Consider the following 10,104-nt stretch of genomic DNA (forward strand, 5'->3'; position numbering starts at 1 on the left):
CAATTGTTTCATTTCTGTACTAAGAGAGAATCAGTCAATTAGAAACTGCAAAAACTATTATTGTCTAATAGGGTCTGCTACATAGGAAACTAATTTTCTACATAATACCAAAAGCTTTATTTACAATAGGGATATACAAATTGCAAGATTGCAGACATTCCTGGACAATAATTCCTAGTATTCTCAGGCGACAGCCCTGCAATGATTCATTTTAAAATTTGGTAATTATTTTCAAAAGTGGGACAAGAATACACACACATACAAAATATATACACATATATGCACACGCACAATGATTGAGAAAACAACCTCAAATTTTCAAAATCAAAATTTTACAATACTTGTGTAATAAAGTTTGAATAATCTTTTATCTTTCTACAGTCATTCTTCATGAGATCTTTATAACAAAAAATACCAGAAATTTTTCCTTGGTTTTCATCAAAGGCTACATTCCCAAATGCATTTTGAATCTAACCAGAAAATGAATTTTCATTTCATCTGTGATAGCTATAAAGTAGTATGTTATTATTACCTTCATATCAAAGTCATTGCTATTCTATTTTTTGTGTGTATTTCACATTTTTGTATTCCCTCTTAAAACAATGAAATGGTGGTTCTACTTCTCTGTTAGAGGTAATTGAGCTTAGAGACTTTCTGTCTTCTTGAAAGAACCATGGATTATAGCTTATTTTCTAGTAGACTGGCTTGTCCAAATAACAGAATTCTGCTTGTTAATAATGTATTCACTGAAATGATCCTAAAATATCTTTTAGTGTTAGGTTCTATGAGATCAAAGGTGGAGGAATTTATTTATTTTTTTGGTCAAGTGTGAATTATCTGGCCCAGACATTCTTGTGTAACGACAATATGATCCGAAATTTGACCTGATGCCTGGAGGATGTGAAGGATAGGTTGGGAGAGATGCAGATTGAATTCCAGCAAGATGGAATAGTGGTTGGTGCAGATGCCTGCTGAATTCATTGATGTTTTATTTTAATTTCATTCAATTATTATGTCATACTTTATCTTTTTTGAATAAGCAGCATTCAAAAGTTTGTTAATTAATTGATATCTTTTTGCCTGAGAAACACTTCCAAACTATTTTATCTTCTTATATCATAGGGCAACTGGTATTGTTTTATGATCACAAGTGCATTGCACCCATTAGTAGCAGTGAACTTGACTCTTAATTTGTTCTATCATTATCCCTTATGGTTTACAGTTTCTATTTACCAAGACTAAATAAAAGCCAACTATAATGAATTTACTGCAAAGCAGCAAAAGTTCCCTGGTAGATAATGTATCATGTTGGTTGTTATGACTCATAAGTTACTGCAACACTATAAATGTATATTGTTTGTAATTATCCAGACAGCTCTATTGCAAAACAAGTGCAAAGTTGTGTTAGCAAATGGATAAAATATATTGTTCAGTTGATGTTTTTGGGGAGGAGGGAGTGGGGGGAGAGGGCCAATTCCATTAAAGCTAAGAAAAACAAGTTGCAGAAGCAAACTTATTTTAATTCTGAGATGGCAAATAATGTTTAGTCAAAATAGAGGTCTTGTGCTTTGGGCATAACTTTGGTACATAGTTAAAAAAAAGATGTCATTCTGTTAATGAAACAGCATGTAATAGATTATGCTGGAAAACCATTTAAAGTGTTCCCACTTAGCTGGATAATGAGTTATACTGAAAAAAGCATTATAGATCACAATCCCTTCCCTTTAAGTATCTGAATTTAGGTAACCTTCCTTCAATCGAGCTGCTTCCAGGGGTTTTAGAGTGCAATTCACATCATCTCCCAGGGGCTGTCAGGATAACTCCTGACTGACATTTTTTCACAATTAGGTTTTCTTACATTGAAAAATCTCAGAATCATCCATATTGTAAACTGCAATGGACAAATGAATAAGAATTGACCAATTTAAAAATGTCCCATTAACTATTAGACTACCTCATTTATCTTGAAAATTGTTTCAGGGTAAAGTTTTACTGGAAGGAGTTTCTCTTTTTCAAGTATATCTCAGGAGATGAAATAATACATTTGGTGAGCAACTTTCAGAAAATGTAATGTACTGAGTCCTTTGATCCTCCAATTGATTTCGCCGAGGAAGCATTTCACTTTTCTCACACACAAAAAAGAGTGAGTTGAATAGGTTTTTTAAAAATCATATACCGGTAATTTTGTTGACGCCACAGAAGTGTGGATTAGCAAACATAAATTATAGTAATTTCTAGTTACCCAAATTTTAGAGGATACTAAAGAATGGTATCTTTATCCTTAGTTGAAAGGCAGGAACAATTTTTAAAATAAATTATTTTGCAGTTGTATCATTTTCAATAGTTGATCTGTCAATATCTGTACAAGTTAGACATCCAGTAATAGTAAATTGTATGTTACATCTTTCCACATTTTTAGCATGATATAATTGAATCAGGTTTGGGTTTTAACTTAATGTTAAACTTTGGGAGGACCTTTGGAAACTTCTCTATATGCTCTTGCAATTCAAATTTGAGATAGCAATATTTTATACAATCAATGATACCCTTTGGTTTGATTAAAACAGGTTTATAAAAATAAAGTTGAATATGGAATTTAAAATATACTTAAATGATATACAAATGTCTATGCATTATTAACAGAAAGGAAAGATTGCTAGACAAGCTATAATATTTGTGCAGATGTTAAAATTGTTGCAATGGTTAAAATTTAACTATTATAGTAATGTTTTGCAGACTGCATTTTTTATTTAACATCAAGCAGGATCTGATTGCAAATAGATTTCATCTGGGAAGCAGCTGTTATGTAATAAAAAGAAGGCAGTTAGGAATCATACATGTTCTTCCAACTGCAAATTACTCCTAAAGAAAAATCACTCCAGCAATTCAGCTGGTATAATATCTAGTCAGATAACTGTATCAACATCTGATGCCTTGCAATATTTATAATAAATGTGTGAGGGTGTTGATTGGAAAAAGTTATTACTTTGAAAAAAGGCAATCATCTGCAAACCAATAGGTTATAAGATCAGTGAAGAAATTGACTTTAAAACTATTTTACTTTCTCAAACTTCATAATTTAGTATATATACTAAATAATATATATATATATATATATATATATATATATATATATATATATATATATATATTATATATATGAATGAAGGAATGAAACCATTCACAAAATGACTGCCAGGTTGGACATGATCCCAACAGCATATTCATTTAACAGACAAATTAGTGAACTTATTCACTGCCACTTCACCAATGCCAGCATACCTTTGTCTTTCTTGCTAGAAAAGTGTTTACTCCTTCAAACAGCATTGGGTTGGAACCATTCATAAAGAATTTTAAACACCTGTGAGGATTCAGAGGCATTCTTATGAATAAATGTCTTACAAATTCCAGAGACCTGTTTAATTGTTTTTAGGGGCTGGGGAAAAGGTTGGCAGACAACCAGGATGGGATTTGTAGTCTGCCCAATACCCACTGGCAGCATGTTTCCCAGCCTTGTCTTAGTAATTTATTACAACTAGCTGGATAATTCCAAAAATGTTCATCAAGGAAGAAATTCTGGTAATTTCCATTCTCTTTCTTTGCTAGTTAAAAATGAATATTAATCTTTAGTGGGACAAAAATGATACACTGAACATATGGGAATTAATGACACTAACTGCATTTAATGTATTGTTATTTACCCACTTTGTAGTCATGTTTCCACACCATTTGTGGCTCTCCATTTGAAAAAGAGAACCCTGACAGAGACAACAGTGGCTCATTGAAGCAAGAGACAGGGTAAGAAAACGTCCATGGCATTTTTGGCAATTATCGTCTGACAACTGGACAATCAAGGAAAGAATGGTCATATCCCACCCTGACATGAAAAGAAATCACAAGTAAAGCAGAGTAATCTGTCTTTCTTATGTCAAGGTATTGACTTAAATATTGTGTGTATGTATGTGAGTGTGAGAGAAAAGAATTGAAATGGAAATGAGCTGGTCAAATAGCAAGAACTGAAGGCAGGTGGACCAAGGCAGTCATAGAATGGATCCCACTTGATAAAAAGCATCTATGAAAGAGACCTAAAACAAGTTGAATCAAGGACATCAGCAAGTAGGCCCAATTGGCAAAAGAAAGCTCAGGACTATATTGATTGGAAACATGCAGAAGAGGCCTTCATCCTGCAGTGGACAGACCATGGCTAAAATGATGATGATGATAATATATGTGTGTGTGTTTGATATGTCATGTGTCATATCCAGGAGGTTCAATGAGTATCAAAACAGTGAGTACCAAACAATTTTTTCCTATAAGGAATAATGTAGTGAGTCATAAGGTAGCTGACACTGACAAGTTCTAGCTTGTGTGTTGAATACAAAACAAACAATGAGTAGCGGAACAACATTTTCACATCAAAATGAGTTGAGTACCAAATTTGATGAGTTTCAATGCTGTTGAGTACCAAGGTACCACTATGTATGTAGGAATGCATGTATGTATTAAAGAGAAACTCAATTCATTAGAAAAGGCTAACATCAGGCAAATAATAGAGGATGACTGTATTCACCTTAGTTTATTGAACAGTCTGGAGAAATTAAAATATGTGGAACAATGGAAATTCATGTGTCATAAAAAAGATTCCAGGCCAATGACTTTATATAAGTTTGCAATGGATCAGTTGCTATTGAAAATGAGTGCATTTATAACTTTGGTTGTATCACACTGATAAATAAAATGCAACCTGGAGCAATCCTGGAGTGTATTCTTGCTTCAAGGTCTCAAATGCTTCACAAATTACCAGCCCAGGGACTGCCTGAGTATCATTGTGACTGCTATAGTTCTTAGCAAAGAAGCATAAAAGCCAGCAATCTAGCACTAGTGAATTTTTGAAAGGCCTTCTGTTACCTTTTGCTCTTGCACTGCTGACTCTAGAGAAATTACCAGATGGAAATTGCCTCTTGTTGAAGAAATTAGATACAGAGTGTTGCAAGAGATCCAATTTTTTCATGCTAGAGATAGTTATATTATTTGCTGTATTTTATCTCTTTTCATTTTACTGACTAATACTGTATATATTTGTAGATAAACTAAGAATTTTAGAAGCCAAAATATAGCCCAAAATTGGTTTTGATTGATCTGTGCATGGATTTACCCATGAATATAAATGAATATATCCTTGCATGTAAGCTCATTCAAAGAGAAACAGGCCTTTGAATTTTTTAGCAAAGTACAATGAAAAATGTGGATTCGCTTATCCATGAGTGGCACATTTTTTGTGGCATTCTCATTGAAAATTCTAAGGTTGGGTATTTTTGGGAATATACGGTATTTATTTTACTAATACAGGTATATAACACTTAGACGGTTTCAGTGCAGTTTTACTGGAGAAAACTGCTGCTGCTTCCATACTCCTCATTGCATGTGACATATAAATCTAGGAGTTTGCACAAACTCCATGCCCTTATAGCTGCCTTTAGACTATGTTTGCTGAAGGAATTATAAAATGACTTTGTGATTAATGATATGCAGCACATATTCCTTTTTTATATAATTTATAGCACCACAGTCCTGACAGAATTTACACTATGACAGTGGCCAGTTTGCACTAGCACTACTATTGGTGAGGATGGGAAACCAGTCAACATTGCCTAAGTTCAGTGAGTGGAGTGTGTGTTGGATGAGAAAAAGTGAGTTTGGAGTTAACTCCAGGCAAAATGAAGGTGCCATTAGAAAAGAGGAAACTGATTTGCATATGAAAGTCAATTATTTCAGTTACCAAGTAACTATTGCAGGAAAAGGTATTATAACTATCCATCCACATTGCCACACATTTTACTATATTCCCATGCATATTATGGGTGGGTCACACCCATAACAATGAATGGAGAACCATGCATATGCCAGAAAGGTACATGAACATGAATTCACATGCTTCTTGACAGAAGTGCCTTTATATAGCACAAGCAACTCCAGGCCCCTAAAAGACAGAAATAGCAATAGCACTTAGAATTATATACCGCTTCATAGTGCTCTACGGCCCTCTCTAAGCAGTTTACAGAGTCAGCATATTGCCTTCAACAATCTAGGTCCTTTTTTTATTGACCTCGGAAGGATGGAAGGCTGAGTCAACCTTGAGTGTTCAGAATTGAACTCCTGGAGTGATCAGTGAGTTAGCCTACAGTACTGCATTGTAATCACTGTGCCACCATTGCACTATATCTCATATTTATTCCCAATTCCCATTTTTAGAGTGAAAATGAAAAAAATGTAACTAATGGGTCGAGAGCAATTCTGTTAAATATTTTTAACAAAATATAAAAACCCCTTACATTTTAATTTTTGTTTGGCCCATTTGACTCCTGGCAGCCAAATCTAACCCTTGGCTCCTACAAAATTGTCCACATAAAACAGAAAATAATCATTTTTGTTGATTATTAAGAACTCAAGACATTTCACACTTTATTAAGTACTCTGGAGATATTCAGGTTTTGAGATGAAACATCAGTATAAAGTGTTACCCAAGAGATTCTTTTTTCTGGGCTGCTGTTGCTGTATTTCTGCTCTGTAGTCCTGTCCCATAACTGGAATGGCTGGTAATTCTGCTTTGCTGCTGAGTATCCACAGCAACAATTTATGCATCTAATTCCCCTTCTTTCCACTGGGGTCCATTTAATCATCTATTTGCATGAAAATGAGTTAACAGCTTCCCATTTCAGCCATCGGGATAATTTTTCCAATTGATTGCCCTGTGATTTGACAGACAAAATAGAAGATTATATCAATTCTTTTACATGAATTATTTTTCTCCTTGAAAGAGACATCTAATCTGCAAGAACCTGAAGTGCTACATCAGAATTTACAACAATTTATAAGCTTGTGGCACCTTCAAGAGCGAGACCTTCATCAGAGGGTAAGTTGTCATGAAGGACTAAAATCTTTCATCAAATTCATCTGTCAAGATTTCTGCCTAAAACATTGTTAGACTTTTACCTTGTTATATTTTCTTTAATGGCATAACAAGGTAAATTTTCTGGAAACCATAAATTGTGACATTTGACTAAAACTAATTCCAGGTAACACGTTAAAGACTACTGTATATTGAAGAATATATGTCAGATACATCAAAATGGTTCCTCAGAAAAGCTTCCAAAGGAGTAGAGAGGCAGGGCACTTCACAGGCAACTTTGTCTGGACTTCTACAATCGTACACTACTGCTTACATCAGAAAGCTGAGACATTTTTTTTCCTGGCTTGGCAGTGAATTATTCAAAATTGAGGAAAACTGATCTTTTCTTTGAAATATTGAGATTTGGGGAATCTTGTGGTCAATCCAATTCTCCATGTGGAGGGAGTCCTGTGTCACCACATTTTCCAGCTTCCACTCGAGCAGCCCTCTCAAAGGGAAAGGTGATCTGAGGGCTTTGTAGCTCTCCCTACAAAGCCATAAAAAAATTCAGCTAGGATTTTGACTCTTTCATGCCCCCAAGCAGACAAAAGTCAACTCTGACCATAAAAATGTTTTATTGATTTGTAGATGCTCTGAATGTCCTATCAATTAAATTATTTACAGCCAAAGATTAAATGCAAGCTGTTTCATAGACATCAGGCAAGGTCCCTTAATAATATCAAAGCCTTTGTGTCGTTGCAGTCACAGTTTTAGTACAAAATACTCCAGTTAATCTTATTGTGTTCAAAATGTGGTTCTAAGTCTTGACTTATATTCTAAGTCAAGAATAAAAATTATGATACAAATCAACATCTTCAGTTAGTACTTGAAATTATTACTTTTCCTTACTAGTTTAATTTTCTTAGTTTTACCAGATAACATATCTCCAAATGAAGAAGTTCTATTCTGCTGAGGCTGATATTCATCAGAAGTTTTATTACCTTGAGTTTTGTCCAGGCGGAGTCACAGTTTATGTAGAGAGAGCAAGAAATACAAACTTTTCTCTCAAGAGGATTTATTTCAGTTGTCAGGCTATTAGTTCCAGTCAGGCCACATATTTAAATCTAATTGAAATATCAGAATACAAGAGAGCTATGCCATTAATATACTTTAATATGACACCAACAGCTATACTGAAAGGAAATATAAGAAAATATCATATGATGATACCCTTCGCGCAATATGAGCTTTATGGAAATTATAGCTCATGTTTTTCTTATAATGTATTTTTATAAAGACACTTTGGACAATATATATTTGAATTTGTTCTGTCTCCAATAGTTACTGTCAAAAATAATGATATAATCTAATGTAAACTTTCTAAATATTCTTATATTGACTATTAAATCCATACAAATATAATTGCATAGAATTAATATATTTATTGTGGCTCTTTTTTAAAAAAAAGAAAAGAAATTTGATTATTTCAACATTTGCAGGTTTTTGACCTTTGGCCATAATAAAGAAACTTCAACTGCTGTGATTTTCTGTATACTGTACAGACAACCAAATATAAAAATCCAGATCTGGAGGATAAGGATGTAAGCTATTTATTTTATTTCTCTTTTGCCTAGGGGTGAGGAGGGTTTTGTTGTATTTCTCTAGGACATGCAGTAATTAAGACATGACAGTGATTCTTAATGCAGTGAGTTAATAGACAAGCAGATAATTGCAGGTCATGTTGTCTCAAAGGTGCTTTTTCAAAAAGCAACCGGAATGGTTTTTCTTTAGAAAGAAGAAGAAGACATTTTGCTTCTCATCCAAGAAGCTTCATCGGTTTTGGGAGGATGGTGGGGGCTGTAGAGGGATTAGTTTAGACAAGGATGGGAGGGGGGGTTTGTTGGAAGGATCATAATTCTTTGCAGTCATCTGGTCTTTGCACTCTCCCTGAGAGCTCTTCAGGCCACTTGGGGGTTTATCTATGCCCTCAGATTCACCTGTATCAGAGTGCAAATGGGGGTGGAATCTTCTTGGAACTGCTGAAAGGACTGTAGAAAGGAGATAGATGGTGTCTTATCCCTCCCCTTCTGTTGAGACAGGGCTGCTCAATGTTAACATGAATGGCCTCTTTTACCCCTTTCTCAAACCAATGGTCCTGTCTATCCAGAATGTGGATTTTACCAATTAATGGGAAATTTATCTTCACTCACTGAAAAGTGGACTGCAATAAAAGAATGCCAGGCTTTATTGTCAACTCCTTAGTTTATTTTTATATATCTTAATTTTATTCATTAAACTTTGGATGGGCAACCTCTATTTTATTTTCACTAGTTCAAATATCTCTCAGTTATAAACAGATGCAAAATAAAATGAAATACTTATATTTAAAGAACTTGGGGAAGCATGCAGGGTTTCTGTCAGAAAGTTGAAGCCCTTAAAATTAGGTCCTTATTTTCCCCCACCCATCTTCTCTAAAACCATAGTTACCTCATTTCAAAGTGTAAAAAATATATAATTGTCCTTGTACATTTATTGTATGTAAGATCATTTGCAATTATTTGATTAGTTAAAAAACTACCATCTTCTCCTCTTCTTGCCTCTTCAACAAATATATCATTGTAGTCATAAAGAATCTATACTAAAATTCATGAAAGTGTGGAAGTTGTATTGCAAAATAGACATTTTCTACTTAAATTTCAGGATAAGCATTATTTGCACGTAGATTATAATAAGAGTTAACCTTTTAGATATTTATCCTGTCTTTATTATTTTTATAGATCACTCAAGGCAGCGCAGATAATAATCCTTTCTACTTCTATTTTCCCCACAACAACAAATATGTGACATGAGTTGGGCTGAGAGTGACTAGCCCAATATCCAGTCAGCCTACATGCCTAAGGTGAGACTAGAAGTCACAGTTTCTTGATTTCTAGCTTGGTGCCTTACTCACTAGATCATACTGGCGCTATGTCATATGTTGATATGAAGTTCCATGTATCCCTGATAAGGAATATAATATTTATATAATTCTACCCTTTTCCTATAGCTTAGTTTCTAAATTAAGCATTGAGAGATAGTTAAGTAAAAATATAATTATACAATCATTACTCTTCAAGACTAACCATATGTACATACTATAAAATACAATGAACAGGGTAGCATTATGTATGCATTTGGTTAATGAAGTAGGCAGAATATTCATTTAAGAAATTGAT

At 34.0% G+C, this 10,104-nt stretch overlaps 1 long non-coding RNA gene across 1 annotated transcript; it reads left to right on the forward strand.

Moving 5' to 3' along the window:
* The first annotated feature begins 6,782 nt into the window (after positions 1-6,782).
* Positions 6,783-9,739, forward strand: LOC120306254. The gene is made up of 3 exons (XR_005556217.1): positions 6,783-6,913; positions 8,389-8,490; positions 9,667-9,739. It is a non-coding gene; the product is annotated as an uncharacterized LOC120306254 (long non-coding RNA).
* Positions 9,740-10,104: the final 365 nt, after the last annotated feature.

Source organism: Crotalus tigris, unplaced genomic scaffold (assembly GCF_016545835.1).
Source record: "Crotalus tigris isolate CLP2741 ecotype Arizona unplaced genomic scaffold, ASM1654583v1 scf7180000017731.4096049, whole genome shotgun sequence".
In the NCBI taxonomy this organism is placed as follows: domain Eukaryota; kingdom Metazoa; phylum Chordata; class Lepidosauria; order Squamata; family Viperidae; genus Crotalus; species Crotalus tigris.